Source organism: Somniosus microcephalus, unplaced genomic scaffold (assembly GCF_052327205.1).
Source record: "Somniosus microcephalus isolate GS21.2 unplaced genomic scaffold, FLI_Smic_1.0 unresolved_chr1, whole genome shotgun sequence".
Classification (NCBI taxonomy): domain Eukaryota; kingdom Metazoa; phylum Chordata; class Chondrichthyes; order Squaliformes; family Somniosidae; genus Somniosus; species Somniosus microcephalus.
Genome location: NW_028225179.1, coordinates 57,805,663 through 57,821,717, shown reverse-complemented (window position 1 = coordinate 57,821,717; position 16,055 = coordinate 57,805,663). Strand labels below are relative to the sequence as shown.

The 16,055-nt window shown below is 43.2% G+C and overlaps 1 long non-coding RNA gene across 2 annotated transcripts in view; it reads right to left on the bottom strand.

The window, feature by feature from the left end:
- The window catches only part of LOC147095339 (uncharacterized), a 176,880-nt gene that overhangs the window by 142,266 nt on the left and 18,559 nt on the right, over positions 1 to 16,055 (bottom strand). Inside the window, exon 2 of one of the 2 annotated variants that reach the window (XR_015074786.1) lies at positions 10,153 to 10,303. This is a non-coding gene — a long non-coding RNA (uncharacterized LOC147095339). The remainder of the gene's footprint in view (positions 1 to 10,152; positions 10,304 to 16,055) is intronic. The other variant, XR_015074785.1, reaches the window with a different exon arrangement.

Below are 16,055 nucleotides of genomic sequence, written 5' to 3'. Positions count from 1 at the left end.
ACAGTAAATCTAAAGAAAACCAACATCATGATTTTTCAGAAAGACCCAGATGTCAGAAAACAAATACCAGTTTACCCTCAGTGATACCACTATAGGACACACTATGAGCTACACCTACCTTGGTCTAACTATTACAGCATCAGGGAGCTTCAGCATAGCAGTGAATGCACTAAAAGAAAAGCCCGAAGAGCCCTATATGCAATAAAAAGAAAATTCTACAACATCCAAATCCAATCAAAATCTGGCTCAAAATTTTTGACAGCATAATCCTGCCCATTGCACTATACGGTAGTGAAGTATGGGGCCCGCTAAATCACCAAAGCTACACTAAATGGGAAAAACACACAATAGAAGCCCTACATGCAGAATTCTGCCGAAGCATCCTTCGCACCCAAAGAAAAACGCCAACAAATGCATGCAGAGCCGAACTAGGCAGATACCCACTGATAATAAACATCCAAAAACGAGCACTAAACTTCCTAAATCACCTCAAATCTAGCTCCCCAGACACCCTTCATTTCAAAGCCTTTCAGACCCAAGAGCTAAACCCAGAAAAGAGTCCCCTGAGTCAGCTGCTACTGAAACTAAGTACTCAGCCGGACCCTGACCAGCCCCAGACCAACACAGCCGTCCAAACACCAATCCGAGTGAACCAAATCATTAAAAAATGCAAAGAAACCTACCTGGAACATTGGAACAAAATAACCGAAAGCCAAAGCAGATTAGAATGTTACCGGGCCCTAAAAAGAGAATATAAACTGGCAGACTACCTCACGACCATCAGAGACACAAAACAGAGACAGACCCTCACCAGGTACAGACTAAGCGACCACCAACTGGAAATTGAAAAAGGCAGATACAAGAAATCCTGGCAGCCTAGAGAGAATAGAATATGCGATCAATGTCTGGCTGGCGAGGTTGAAACAGAAATGCATTTCCTCCTAAAATGCGAAAAATTCAACACATCAAGAAACATATTATTCAACAAGCTAAGCCAAACAACCCCAGATTTCAAGGAATTGGATGATCTGTCAAAATTGAGATTAGTCCTAGGAGAAGGAGACAGACCATACCTTGGGGCTAAATATGTAACAACATGTCACAACCTGAGGACTGTTTAAAAGTAAGACTGTTTAAAATTAATATTGAACGTACCAAATGAAGTAGAAAGACTGTTTAAAATTAATATTGTTTAAAAGTAATATTGTATATACCCAACAAATGTCAAATCGATTGACACCTACAGAATGTTGGAAAACTGTACCTTTTTGCTATGTAAGCTTTGGCAATATGGTTCTCTGTAAACTTTCATGCCAATAAAGCATTTGAACTGAACTGAACTGAACTGACAGAGAGACAGAGAGAGAGACAGAGAGGTTTATACATATAGATTAACTATAATCCCAAACTTGGTGTCGTCTGCCAATTTTGAAATTATACTGACGATTGACGAGGAGATGTAATAGTGTCTCTGCTATCTCTTCCGTTGCTTCTTTTAGTCTGTGCGAATGTAATACATCTAGACCCGGCGATTACTAGTTTTATCAATTATTTCCCCCTTTCCATTTTAAATGTCTTGCCATTAGAAGAGATCAAAAAAGATCTCATGTCCACCTTGTTAGTCTACCTGGTAAAAACTGAGGCAAAGTAATTCTCCAATATTTCTGCCATTTCGCTGTCATTACCTGTGAGTTTATCTTGTGCACCCTTTACTCGCCCTGTCCCTATCCTGTTTTACCTTTTGTTATTTTATGTATCTGTAGAATGCTTTACTATTTCATTTTATATTCATTGATCATTTAATTTTTTAGTTCCTTTTCTCCTGTCTAATTGTTTTTTTGTTTAAATTTTTTTCCAACCTCTTCCTATTACCTTTTGTCATCCTCTCCTTTGTACTCAGTGTCTGCCTTTTTCTTTAGTTTCAACTTTGCCTTTATCTCGTTATCCATCCAAGATATTTCATTATTAGCTAGTTTGTTCTTCCTTTTTCGTGGAATATATTCCTCCCGAACTCTATTATGTTGTGATCGACACAGTCCAGGTTTTCACCTAAGCTCACTTCTCTTATCTGCTCTGGTTCATTTCCCATTATAGATCAGTCAGTGATTCCTCTCTTGTTGGGCTTCTTACGTACTGGGTAAGAACGCAGTCCTGAACACATAGTAAATACTCCATTCCCTTTTACCCTTTCCCTACCTATTGCCAGATTATTTGCTGTAGTTGAAATCGCCCATGATTATTAAATGTATTTTACTCATTTCATAGATTTCCTTACATATTTTCCTTCCAATTCCCTTCCCCGGTTAGGTGGTCTGTACAATAACATTTTCAGTGTTATTTCAGCCTGGTTTGGATACCTGCGCTCATGAGGCATCTGCGTCCTATATGGAAATACGCTCAGCAGATCAGCAGGAATCGCTTGACAATTATTCAAAACATTTCAGGTAAATTTACAAGATGACCAAACCGATTCAACTAAAGAAACAGGTTGTTAAAATAATTAAACACAAGGCCCAGTAGATTTACAGAGAGGATCACATCGGAGGGAATGTATACGTAAGCGGGTCGATGTGTCACTGGACGATTAAATGTAATAAAATCAGTTCAGGAATGGGGCTGGATGAGGCGTGGAGGCAGAGGTGCAGCAGGGGTTAGAACCTAAAACAAGCAGATACTGACAGACACACGCGTACACACAAACACACACATAGAGACATATCCTCAAACACAAAAACATACATATATCACAACACATACTCACAGACACACAGACACCCCGCACAGTTCTGTAAATGTCGAGTAAAGGAATATAAGCCTTTACCTCAACAGGGCTGGAATACGAAGGGGATGAAGTGATCCTTCAGCTGTACAGAGCTCTGGTTAGACCACACCTGGAGAACTGCATTCAGTTCTGGGCATCGCATCTGAGGAATGATATATTGGCCTTGGAGTGGGTGCAGCACACATTCACCAGAATGACACCGGAGCTAAAAGGGCTCAATTATGAGGACAGGCTGCAGAGACTAGATAAGTATTCCCGTTATATAAAGGATTAACTTGTGATATAATTGAGGTGTTTAAGATCATAGAATCAAAGAATAATACAGCACGAGGACGCCATTCGGCCCATCAGTTCTCTGCCAGCTCTTTCGAAGAGCAATCCAGTTAGTCCCACTCCCCCATTCTTTCCCCAAGTCCCTGCAATTTTTTTGCCAAGTATTTATCCAATTGCCTTTTGAAAACTACTATTGACTCTGTATCCAGCACCCTATCAGGCAGGGCATTCCAAATCCAAACCACTCGTTGCACAAACAAGTTTTTCCTCATGTCGCCTCTGGTTCTTTTGCCAATCACCTTAAATCTGTGCCCTCTCGTTATCGATCCTTCAGTGATTGGAAACAGTTTCTCTGTATTTACTCTATCTGAACCCTCCATGATTTTAAACACCCTTCCTAAAATGTGGTGCCCAGAATTGGACACAATACTCCAGCTGAGGCCAAACTAGTGTTTTATATAGGTTCAGCATAACTTCCTGACTGTTGTACTCTACGCCTCTATTTATAAAGCCCAGGATCCCATAGGCTTTATTATCTGCTTCGTTAACCTGTCCTGCCCCCAAAGATTTGTGCACAAACACCCCCAGGTCTCTCTGTTCTTGCACCCCCTTTAAATTTGTACATTTAGCTTGGATTGTCCCTCCTCATTCCTCCTATCTAACTCTATAACCTCACACTTTTCTGCATTGAATGTCATCTGTCATTTAAAATCACCTCTCATTTAAAATGTTCTTTATCTACTGCCCGACCAAGAATTCTAAACAATTTTCTCAAGGAGATATCTTCACTTCTTTCCTTTCTCAGCCTCTGCACCGAGCCACTTATCTTCGGTGTTTTCAACCACCATCTCAGGAGTGAAATTAGGAAACACTTTTACACAGAATGTGTGGTAGAAGTTTGGAACTCTCATCCGCAAATGGCAATTGATGCTAGATCAATTGTTAATTTCAAATCGGAGATTGATAGCTTTTTCTTAACTAAAGGTTTTAAAGGATATGGGCCGATGTGCAGATCAGCCATGATCTCATTGAATGGCGGAACAGGCTCGCGGGGCTCAATTGCCTACTCCTGTTCCTATGTTGCTCTGGAGCAGTCGCCGTGACTGGTGAACTATTCCAAATAGAGATTCAGTTGCTGTGGGTTTGCAGGAGTTGTTTGCTGCTGTTAAATACCAGAATCAAATTAATGAGAATGCACCAATTGAAACAGAAAATTCAGCACTTTCTGTGGAGGTGAATGGCCCAGACACATTGGTACGGAACCGTATTTAGAAAGAAACAGAGCAAAAGAATGGTGGATCAGACAACCTCACAGACACATAAACGTAGACCCACATGTACATAGACACACATAACCACAGACATGCAGACACACACTCCTGCAGAGACATGCCCACAGAAGCACATACACAAGCATGTACACATACATAGATCACAATATATACAGACAAACGCATACACAGCCACACAGATTGACACACACACAGACACATACACCTCTCTAACTGGCGAGAAGCTAGGAGCTGTGGATGAGCAGTGAGATTTAGGGGTCCAAGTATTTAAATCAGTAAAAGCTAGTGGACGGGTACAATAATAATTAAAGAGGCTAATGGAATGTTGGTGCTTCAGCTGTAGAGAGTTCTGGAAAGACCCCATCTGGAGAATTGCATTCAGTTCTGGGCCCCGCACCTCAGGACGGATATACTGGCCTTGGAGAGAGTGCAGCACAGATTCACCAGAATGTTACCAGGGTACCAAGGGTAACATTATGGGAGATTACATATTCCCTAGAATATAGAAGGTTAAGGGGTGATTTAATTTGATGCAGGTTTTTAGGATGTTGAAAGGAATTGTTAAGGTAGATAGAGAGAAACTATTTCCACTGGTGGAGGAGTCTAGGACAAGGGGACATAGTCTTAAAATCAAAGCCAGGCCATTCAGGAGAAGTTAGGAAGTTAGGGTGGTAGAAGTGTGGAATTCTCTCAAACAAAAAGCAAATACAAGCACAATTCTTAATTATATTTCTGAGATTGGTAGATCTTTGCCAGGCAAGGGTATAGAAGGATACTGAGCCAAGGCAGGTGGATGCAGTTAAGATACAGAACTGCCATGAATGGGGGAACAGGCTCGAGGAGCTGAATGCCTTCTCCTGTTCCTATGTCCCTACTTCCACTTTATATCAGCATATGAACATAAGAAATAGGAGCAGGAGTTGGCCATTCGGCCCCTCGAGCCTGCTCCGCCATTCAACAAGATCATGGCTGATCTGATCTTGGCCTCAACTCCACTTACCTGCCGTTTCCCCATAACCCTTGATTCCCGTTTTTCAAAAATCTGTCTCTCTCCACCTTGAATATATTCAATGACTCAGTCTCCTCAGCTCTCTGGGGTAGAGAATGCCAAAGATTCACGACCCTCAGAGAAGAAATTCCTCCTCATCTCCGTTTTAAATGGGCAACTCCTTATTCTGAAACTATGCCCCCTATTTCTAGATTCCCCACGAGAGGAAACATCCTCCCTGCATCTACCCTGTCAAGCCCCCTCAGAATCTTATCTTTCAATAAGTTCACCTCTCATTCTTCTAAACTCCAATGAGTATAGGCCCAATCTGCTCAACCTTTCTTCATTAAGACAACCCCTTCATCTTCAGAATCAACCTCCTGAACCGTCTCTGAACTGCCTCCAAGGCAAGTATATCCTTCCTTAAATAAGGTGACCCAAACTGTTCGCAGTACTCCAGGTGTGGTCTCACCAACGCCCTGTACAGTTGTAGCAAGACTTCCCTACTTTTATACTCCATCCCCCTGCAATAAAGGCCAATATTCCATTTGCCTTCCTAATTACTTGCTGTACCTACATGCTAACTTTTTGTGTTTCATGTACGAGGACTCCCAGATCCCTCTGTACCGCAGCATTCTATAGTCTTTCTCCAGTTAAATAATATTTCACTTTCTTACTCTTCCTACCAAAGTGAATAACCTCACATTTTCCCACATTATACTCCATCTGCCAAATTTTTGCGCACTCACTTAACCTATCTATATCCCTTTGCAGACTCTGTGTGTCCTCCTCACAACTTGCTTTCCCACTTATATTTGTCTTGTCAGCAAATTTGGCAACAGTACACTCGGTCCCTTCATCCAAGTCATTAATATAGATTGTAAATAATAGAGGCCCCAGAACTGATCCCTGTGGCATCCCACGAGTTGCAGTTTGCCAACCTGAAAATGACCCATTTATTTTGACTCTCTTTTCTGTTCATTAGCCAATCCTCTGCCAAATCTAATATATTACCCCCAACACCATGAGCTCTTATCTTGTGCAGTAACTTTTTATGCGGCACCTTATCGAATGCCTTCTGGAAATCCAAATACACCACATCTACTGGTTCCCCTTTATCCACCCTGGAGCATCGAGCATTCCTAGGGCAGGTACAATACTGAGCTCCCTCTGCATTGCCACTGTTACTCTGTCCCCCATCCCACTGCATACCATTTCTGTTCCTGAATTTATAAACTAGTAAAACTTAAGAGATGTTAAATCCTCAGGACTGGATGAATTACATCCGAATATTCAAAAACATGCAAGGGAAGAGCCCATTGCATTCTGGACCTCGCACCTCAAGAATGATGTATTAGCTTTGGCAGGAGTTCAGTGCAGATTCACCACTATGATACCCAGGCTAAAAGGGTTAAATGATGAGGACAGGTGGCATAGACTAGTCTTTTACTTCCTTGAATATAGAAAATTAAAGGTGATATCATTGAGGTGTTTAAGATGATCAAGAAATACTATTTCATCTGGTGGGAGTCGAGAACAAGGGGCAAAAGCTTAAAATTAAAGCTAGGCTGATCAGGTGTGATGTCAGGAAGCACTTCCTCACACAAAGGGTAGTAGAAATCGGGAATTCTCTTCCCAAAAAGCTGTTGAGGCTGGAGCTCAATTGAAAAATTCAAGACTCAGTTTGATTGATTTCTGTTAGGCAGGGTTTTGTGTGTCTGTATATAACAGACACATACACACACACAGAGACATGCTGAAACACACACACACACGGGTTAAGGTTGTAGGTGGATTGAAATCAGTGACGGAGAGAAAGGGTTTAAGAGGCTTTTGAAGGCACTTGCTCGGCACGGAACAGGCAGTCTGCCGATTTGGACCTAGTTTGTTACAAATCTGACCTCTCACCAAGGATTGTGTTTGAACTCCCCATATTTGTTTTACACAAGACCTTCAGATCGGTAGGGGTGAAAGGTCAGAGTTATGACCCTCTGTGACACCCAGCCCACTGTTGAAGATTGTTTCGAGTGTTGCACCGTGTCTATTCAGAATTCACCATAGAATTACATAGTATTTACAGCACAGAAACAGGCCACTCAGCCCAACAGGTCCATACCGGCTTTTATGCTCCACACGAGCCTCCACCCACCTTACTTCACCTCACACTACCATCATATCCTTCTATTCCTTTCTCCCTTATATTCTTATCTAGCTTCCCCTTAAAGACACTTTGGCATTCACCTTAACTTTTCCATGTGCTAGCGAGCTTTACATTCTAACCACTCTCTGGGTAAAGAGGTTGCTCCTGAGTTCCTTATTGGATTTATTAGTGACTATCTTATATTTATCACCTCTAGTTTTGGACTCGCCACACATGGTAACATCTTCGCCATCTACCCTATCAAACCCCTTCATAATTATACAGATCTCTATTAGATCATCCCGCAGCCTTCTCTTTTCTAGAGAAAAGAGCCCCAGCATGTTCAGTCATTCTGGATACTTCGAACCTCTCAGTTCTGGTATCATCCTTGTAATCGTTTTTGCACCTTCTCCAGTGCTCGATGCCCTTTTCGTAATATGGAGACCAGAACTGTACACAGTGCTCCACGTGTGGTCTAACCAAGGTTCTATATACGTTTAACATAACTGCTCTGCTTTTCAATTCTCTTACTCGAGAAATGAACCCCAAGTGCTTTGTTTGCATTTTCATGGCCTTGTTAACCTGCTTTTAATGATTTGTGCATCTGTCCCCCTAGAGCTCTTTGCTCCTCTGCCGCATTTAGACACTTACTTTCCAAGGAGTTCGTGGCCTCCTTATTCCTCCTATCAAAATCCACCACTTCAATTACCTATACTGAAATTGATTCGCCATTTACACACCAACCTGCCAGTTTATTAACAACTTCTATTTTGTCACAGTGCTCGTCATTATTAACTATACACCCGAATTTGCTGTCACCTGTAAATTTGGAATTAATACTAACTATTCCCAAGTATGTTTTCTATAATTCTAACAGGGCTAGACAGACTAGATGCAGGAAGGATGTTCCCGATGGCTGGGGAGTCCAGATCCAGGGGTCACAGTCTAAGGATAAAGGGTAAGCGATTTAGGACAGAGATGAGGAGGAATTTCTTCACCCAGAGAGTGGTGAACCTGTGGAATTCTCTACCACAGAAGGCAGTGGAGGCCATTTCATTAAATATATTCAAGAAGGAGTTAGATATATTTCTTAAGGCTAAAGGGATCAAGGGATATGAGGAGAAGGCAGGTACAGGGTACTGAATTTGATGATCAGCCATGATCTCATTGAATGGCGGAGCAGGCTCGAGGGGCCAAATGGCCTACTCCTGCTTATATATGGTGCCTCTGCTCTCTCTCCCCCCTTGCTTCTTTTGCTAGTTCATCAATAATTTTCGCCTTTTCTATTTTAAATGACTTCATATCTTTTTTGATCTCTTCTTCCAATGTCATGTCCAACTTGTTAGTCTACCTGGTAAAAACTGAGGCAAATTAATTCGCCAATATTGCTGCCAGTTCACTGTCATTACCTGTGAGTTTATCGTGTCCGTCCTTCAGTGGCCCTGTCCCTATCCTTTTTTATGTTTTGTTCTTCATGTATCTGTACAATACTTCACTTTTTCTTTTTATATTCCTTGATAATTTAATTTCATAATAGCTCTTTGCCTTTTTAGCATTATTTTAACGTGACTGCCAACCCTGCTCCAGCAGGCTTCCGAGCCCTATATGGAAATACGCTCAGCAGATATCGTTTGACAATTATTCAAACATTGCAGAAAAATTTATAAAATGATCAAACAGATTCAATGAAAGAAACAGGCTGTCAAAAATAAGGAAAAACAAGGCCCAGTAGATTTACAGAGAGAACATCGGAGAAATTTACACAAAGGTAGGCGGATATGTAACTGGGCAATGAAATGAGGTTAGAACAAAAAGCAAGCTTCCCTCAAGATCAACAGCAAAATCTTGCAGGACTCCAAGCCCCTGGTGCAGCCTGGCACATCCTGGACAGCTCATTTTAAAACTAGGGGTGCAGAAGCTCTGATCAGCTCTTGCAATGTGTCCAGAGCACAGGCTGGACACAGTGCGAAAGAGTTTCTGTTCGGACAGTCCTGTTACACAATGAATCTTGACACAGATAAAGAGAAAGGGAGAAACTGGGAGAGAGAGAGACACAGGGGCAGAGAGAGGAAACAGACACAGAGGGAGAAAGAGAGGGAGAGTGAGAAGAGAGATAGAGAGTCAGAAAGGTGAGTGGAAACTGACAGCAAAATAAGTGAGATATACAGAGACACTTAAAGCAAAAAGAGGAATTGGGAGACAGAGAATGATGCAGAGATAGAGAGGAGGAAAATACAAGATAGTGGCAGAGATGGCGAGAGAGAGAGAATGAGGCAAAGGGAAGAGAGAGGGGTAATACAAGCGTAGAGAGAGGGACTGAGTGAAGTGAGGCAAAGAGAAAAGCAGAGAGTAAGAGACTACGAAGCAGAGAGAAATGAGAGAGAGAGACAGAGCAAAGGTGAATGACAGAGAGAAAATGAGGCAGGGAGAGATAACGCCATTGAGAGAGAAAGAAACAGAGGCAGAGAGAGGAGGAGCAGAGAGAGATATAATGAGGCAGATCGCAAAAGAGAGAAAAAACATGATAGAGGAAGCACGGGTTAGATCGAGAGTAAATCTCCCTCCACCCTGTCCCATCAAACTGTCTATTTTCAATGTGCCTGAAGAAACCTGTTAAAATGAGATATCCTGAACCCTGAACGGACAGAGTGCTGACACTCTGGAACACCTGTCTTACCTCAGTACCTTTCGGAATGTGTTATTCGGCACTTGCAGAGATTCCCTGAAGCGGTATCCTCTTCCCATTTCCTGCGATTCCCAAATCTTCTCCTAGCCTCATTCCACCAGCAAACAGCTTGTGCTGGGACAAACAAGACACGGATGTGAAGCTGTGATCAATGCAGTAAGTTTTATTTCTGAGTACAGCCCATTATTCTGACAGCAGTAATACAGGGTCAGGGGTTACGGGACCTAAACAATCAAACAGAGCCTGCTTCCCGTGAAGGAAGGTTTCATTCAGTGAGAACGTGGAGAGCTCGGGCTGGTGGGAATCCATCACTGGATCTTTCGCTGTCGGTCTGCAACATCCAAACCCACCGCGGAAGGATAGTGGGGCAGACAGATACGTAGGGTGAGTTGGAGCAGTCGTCGGGACTGGTGATTAATCCAAATAGAGATTCAGTTGCTGAGGGTTTACAGGAGTTATTTGCTGCTGTTAAATACCAGAATCAAATTAATCAGAATGCACCAATTTAAACAGAAAATTCAGCGCTTTCTGGGGCAGTGAATGGTCCAGACACATTGGTACTGAACAATATTTAGAAAGGAAAGGAACAAGGGGACAGGGGAACACAGATTCACACACACGCACAGGCATTAAACCCAGACACACACATATATACATATATACAAAAATAGAGACACACACACCCACCCACAGACTCACACTTAAATACACAGACGTATAAACAGCCACACAGATCAACTGACAGATAGGCACACACTCGCAGATACATACACATGTCTCTAAATGGTGAGAAATTAGCAACGGTAGAGGAGCAGTGAGATTTAGGTGTCCAACAACAGGAATCACTGAAAGCTAGTGGATAGGTATAAAAACGAATCAAAAAGGCAAATGGAAAGTTGGCCTTTATCTAGGTGAGGGCTGCAATACAAAGGGGATGAAGAGGTGCTTCAGCTGTAGAGAGCTCTGGTTAGACCCCACCTGGAGAACTGCATTCAGTTCTGGGCACCGCATCTCAGGAAGGATATATTGGCCTTGGAGTGGGTGCAGCGCACATTCACCAGAATGACACCGGAGCTAAAAGGGCTCAATTATGAGGACAGGTTGCAGAGACTAGATAAGTATTCCCTGACATATAAAGGATTAACTGGTGATATAATTGAGGTGATTAAGATCATAGAATCAAAGAATAGTACAGAACACAAGGAGGCCATTCGGCCCATCAATTCTGTGCCAGCTCTTTCGAAGAGCAATCCAGTCAGTCCCACTCCCCCGCTCTTTCCCATATCCCTGCAATTTTTCTCCAAATATTTATCCAATTGCCTTTTGAAAGCTACTATTGAATCTGTATCCAGCACCCCATCAGGCAGTGCATTCCAAATCCTAACCACTCGTTGCATAAACAAGTTTTTCCTCATGTTGCCTCTGGTTCTTTTGCCAATCACCTTAAATCTGTGCCCTGTCGTTATCGACCCTTCAGTGATTGGAAACAGTTTCTCTGTATTTACTCCATCTGAACCCTTCATGATATTAAACACCTCTATCAAATCTCCTCTTCACCTTCTCTGCTTGAAGGAGGACAACCTCAGCTTCTTCAGTCTGTCCCTGTAACTGTAATCCTTCAACCCTGGAACCATTCTAGTAAATCTCTTCTGTACCCTCTCCACAGCCTTCACACCCTTCCTAAAGTGTGGAGCCCAGAATTGGACACAATACTCCAGCTGAGGCCAAACTAGTGTTTTATATAGGTTCAGCATAACTTCCTGACTGTTGTACTCTACGCCTCTAATTATAAAGCCCAGGATCCCATAGGCTTTATTATCTGCTTTGTTAACCTGTCCTGCCCCCAAAGATTTGTGCACAAAAACCCCCAGGTCTCTCTGTTCTTGCACCCCCTTTAAATTTGTACCATTTAGCTTGGATTGTCTCTCCTCATTCCTCCTACCAAACTGTATAACCTCAGACTTTCTGCGTTGAATTTCATCAGCCACGTGTTCACCCAATCCACCAGCCTGTCTATGTCTTCCTGATGTCTATTACTATCTTCCTCACTGTGTTCTACACTTCCAAGTTGAGAGTCAGCTGGAAATGTCAACATTGTGCCCTGCACCCCCAAGTCCAAGTCATTAATGTATATCAAAGACAGCAGTTGTCCCAGTACTGAACCCTGCGGGACACCACTGTATACCTCCCTCCAGTCCGAAAAACAGCCATTCACCACATCTCTGTTTACTATCCCTGCTGCTACTGCCCCTTTTATCCCACGGGCTTCAGTTTTGCTAACAAGCCTTTTACATGGTACTTCATCAAAGGACTTTTTAAAGTCCATATACACAGCATCAACTGAACTGCCCTCATCCACCCTCTGTTACATCGTCAAAAAACGTAATTCAGTCAATCAAAATTTTAGAATGAAACTATTCCCACTTGTGGGGGAGTCCAGAACAAGAGGGCAGAACCTTTACATTAATAGTCAATTCAGGGGGTGATGTCAGGAAGCACGTCTTCACACAAAGCCTGGTGGAAATCTTGAACTGTTACCCCAAAAAGCTGTTGAGGCTGGGGGTCATTTGAATAGTTCAAAATTAAGATTGTTAGATTATTATTAGGCAAGAGTGTTGTGTCTATACCTACACAGACACAAATATAGACATTCAGGCACAAATACACACACACACAAAAAAAACCGACACTCTTACACAAACATTCAGAGACACAGAAACACACAAATTACAGACAGACACACAGACCAAGCAGGAGGGAGAGGGTTAAGGTTGTAGGTGGATTGAAATGAGAGAGAGAGAGAGACAAACCAGGCTTCTGAAGGCTGTTCAGCACGTAACAGCCAGTCTGCCGATTTAAGACCTAGTGTGGTACAAATCTGACCTCTCACCAAGGACTGTGCTTGAATTTCCCAATTCATTTTACACAAGACCTTCAGATCTGTAGGGTTGAAAGGTCGGACTTTTGACCCTCTGACACCCAGCCCATTGCTGAAGATTGTTGAGTGCTGTACTGTGTCTTTTCAGAATTCACCACAGAATTACATAGTACTTACAGCACAGAAACAGGCTATTCGGCCCAACAGGTCCATGCTGGTGTTTATACGAACATATGAATTAGGAGCAGGAGTAGGCCACTCAGCCCTTCGAGCCTGCTCCACCATTCAATAAGATCATGGCTGATCTGATTACTCCATATTCCCACCTACCCCCGATAACTTTTCACCCCCTTGCTTAACAAGAATCTATCTAGCTCTGCCTTAAAAATATTCAAAGATTCTGCTTCCACCGCCCTCTGAGGAAGAGAGTTCCAAATACTCACGGCCCTCAGAGAATATTTCTCCTCATCTCTGTCTTAAATGGGCGACCCCTTATTTTTAAACAGTGACCCCTAGTTCTAGATTCTCCCACAAGAGGAAACATCCTGTCCACATCCACCCTGTCCAGATCACTCAGGATCTTGTATGCTTCAATCAAGTCACCTCTTATTCTTCTAAACTCCAGCAGATACAAGCCTAGCCTGTCCAACCTTTCCTCATAAGACAACCCCCCCCATTCCAGGCAGTAGTCTAGTAAACCTTCTCTGAACTGCTTCCAACGCATTTACATCCTTCCTTAAATAAGGAGACCAATATTGTACTTAGTACTCCAGATGTGGTCTCACCAATGCCCTGTATAACTGAAACACAACCTCCCTACTTTTGTATTCAATTCCCCTTTATGGGGTTTATGTTCCACATGAGCCTCCACCCACCTTACTTCACCTCATCCTATCATCATGTCCTTCTATTCCTTTCTCCCTCATGTACTTATCTAGCTTCCACTTAAAGGCACTCGGCTATTCACCTCAACTACTTCACGTGCTAGCAAGCTCTAAACTGGGGGAAGGCCGATTTTAATATGATAAGGCAGGATCTGGCCAAAGTGGACTGGGATCAGCTACTTCTAGGAAAATCCACATCAGAGTAGTGGGAGTCATTCAGAAAGGAAAGAGAGAGAGTACAACAGCAACATGTTCCCGTAAAGGTCAAGGGTGGGACCAACAAGCCCAGGGAACCCTGGATGTCAAGGGATATACAAGAATGGATTTGGAAAAAAAGGGAGGCATTTGGCAGATACAAAAGACGAAAAACAGTGGAAGCCCTAGGAGTACAGAAAGTGCAGGGGGGTACTTAAAAAAAGAAATGAGAGCGAAGTGAGGGCATGAAAAAACACTGGCAGGCAAAATAAAAGGAAAATCCCACGGTGTTTTATAATTATATTAAGGGCAAGAGGATAACCAGGGGAAGAGTAGGGCCCATTAGGGACCAAAGTGGTAATCTGTGTGTAGAGCCGGAAGATGTAGGTGAGCTTTTAAATGAATATTTTGCATCTGTGTTCACTATGAAGAAGGACGATGTAGGCATAGAAATCAGGCAGGGGGATTGTGATGTACTTGAACAAATTAGCATTCAGAGGGAGGAGGTTTGAGCGGGCTTAGAAGTGGATAAATCCCCAGGCCCAGACGAGATGTATCCCAGGCTGCTGTGTGAGGCAAGGGAGGAGATTGCAGGGGCTCTGACACAAATTTTCAGAACCTCTCTAGCCACAGGGGAGGTGCCAGAGGACTGGAGAACAGCTAACGTAGTACCATTATTCAAGAAGGGTATTGGGATAAACCAGGGCATTACAGGCCAGTGAGCCTAACATCAGAGGTAGGGAAATTATTGGAAAAAATTCTGACGGACAGAATTAGCCTCCACTTGGAGGCAAGGATTAATCAAGGATAGTCAGCATGGCTTTGTCAGGGGGAGATCATGTCTAACCAATTTGATTGAATTTTGAGGGGGTGATTAGGTGTGTGCACGAGGGTAGTGCAGTTGATGTAGTCTACATGGACTGCAGTAAGGCTTTTGACAAAGTCCCGCATGGGAGACTGGTTAAGAAGGTAAGAGCCCATGGGATCCAGGGCAATTTGGCACATTGGATCCAAATTTGTCTTAGCGGCAGGAGGCAGAGGGTGATGGTCGAAGATTGTTTTTGTGACTGGAAGCCTGTGTCCAGTGGTGTACCGCAGGGATCGGTGCTGGGTCCTTTGCTGTTTGTAGTGTACATTAATGATTTAGATATGAATGTAGGAGTTATGATCAGTAAGGTCGCAGGTGACACAAAAATTGGTGGAGTGGTAAATAGCGAGGAGGGAAGCCTCAGGCTACAGGACGATAGACTGGTTGGTCAGATGGGCAGAATAGTAGCAAATGGAATGTAACCCTGAAAAGTGTGAGGTGATGCATTTTGGGAGGACTAACAAGGCAAGGGAATACACAATGAATGGTAGGACCCTCGGAAGGACAGAGGACCAGTGGGACCTTGGTGTGCATGTACATAGATCCCTGAAGGCAGGAGGACAGGTAGATAAGGTGGTTAAAAAGGCACATGGGATACTTATATTCTATGCCTCGGCTAATGAAGGCAAGAGCCGTGAGGTTATGATGGAGCTGTACAAAGTGCTAGTTAGGCCACAGCTGTTATACTGTGTGCAGTTCTGGTCGCCACGCTATAGGAAGGATGTGGTTGCATTGGAGAGGGTGCAGAAGAGATTCACCAGGATGGTACCTGGGCTGGAGCGCTTCAGCTACGAAGAGAGACTGGACAGGCTGGGGTCGTTTTCCATTGAGCAGAGAAGGCTGAGGGGGGACCCGATTGAGGTGTACAAAATTACGAGGGGCATTGATAGGGTAGATAGAAAGGAACTTTTCCCCCTTAGTAGAGGGGTCAATAACCAGGGGGCACAGTTTCAAGGTAAGGGGCAGGAGGTTTAGAGGGGATTTGAGGAAAAAAATTTTCACCCAGAAGGTGGCTGGAATCTGGAACTCACTGCCTGAAAAGGGTGGTAGAGGCAGGAACCCTCAACAT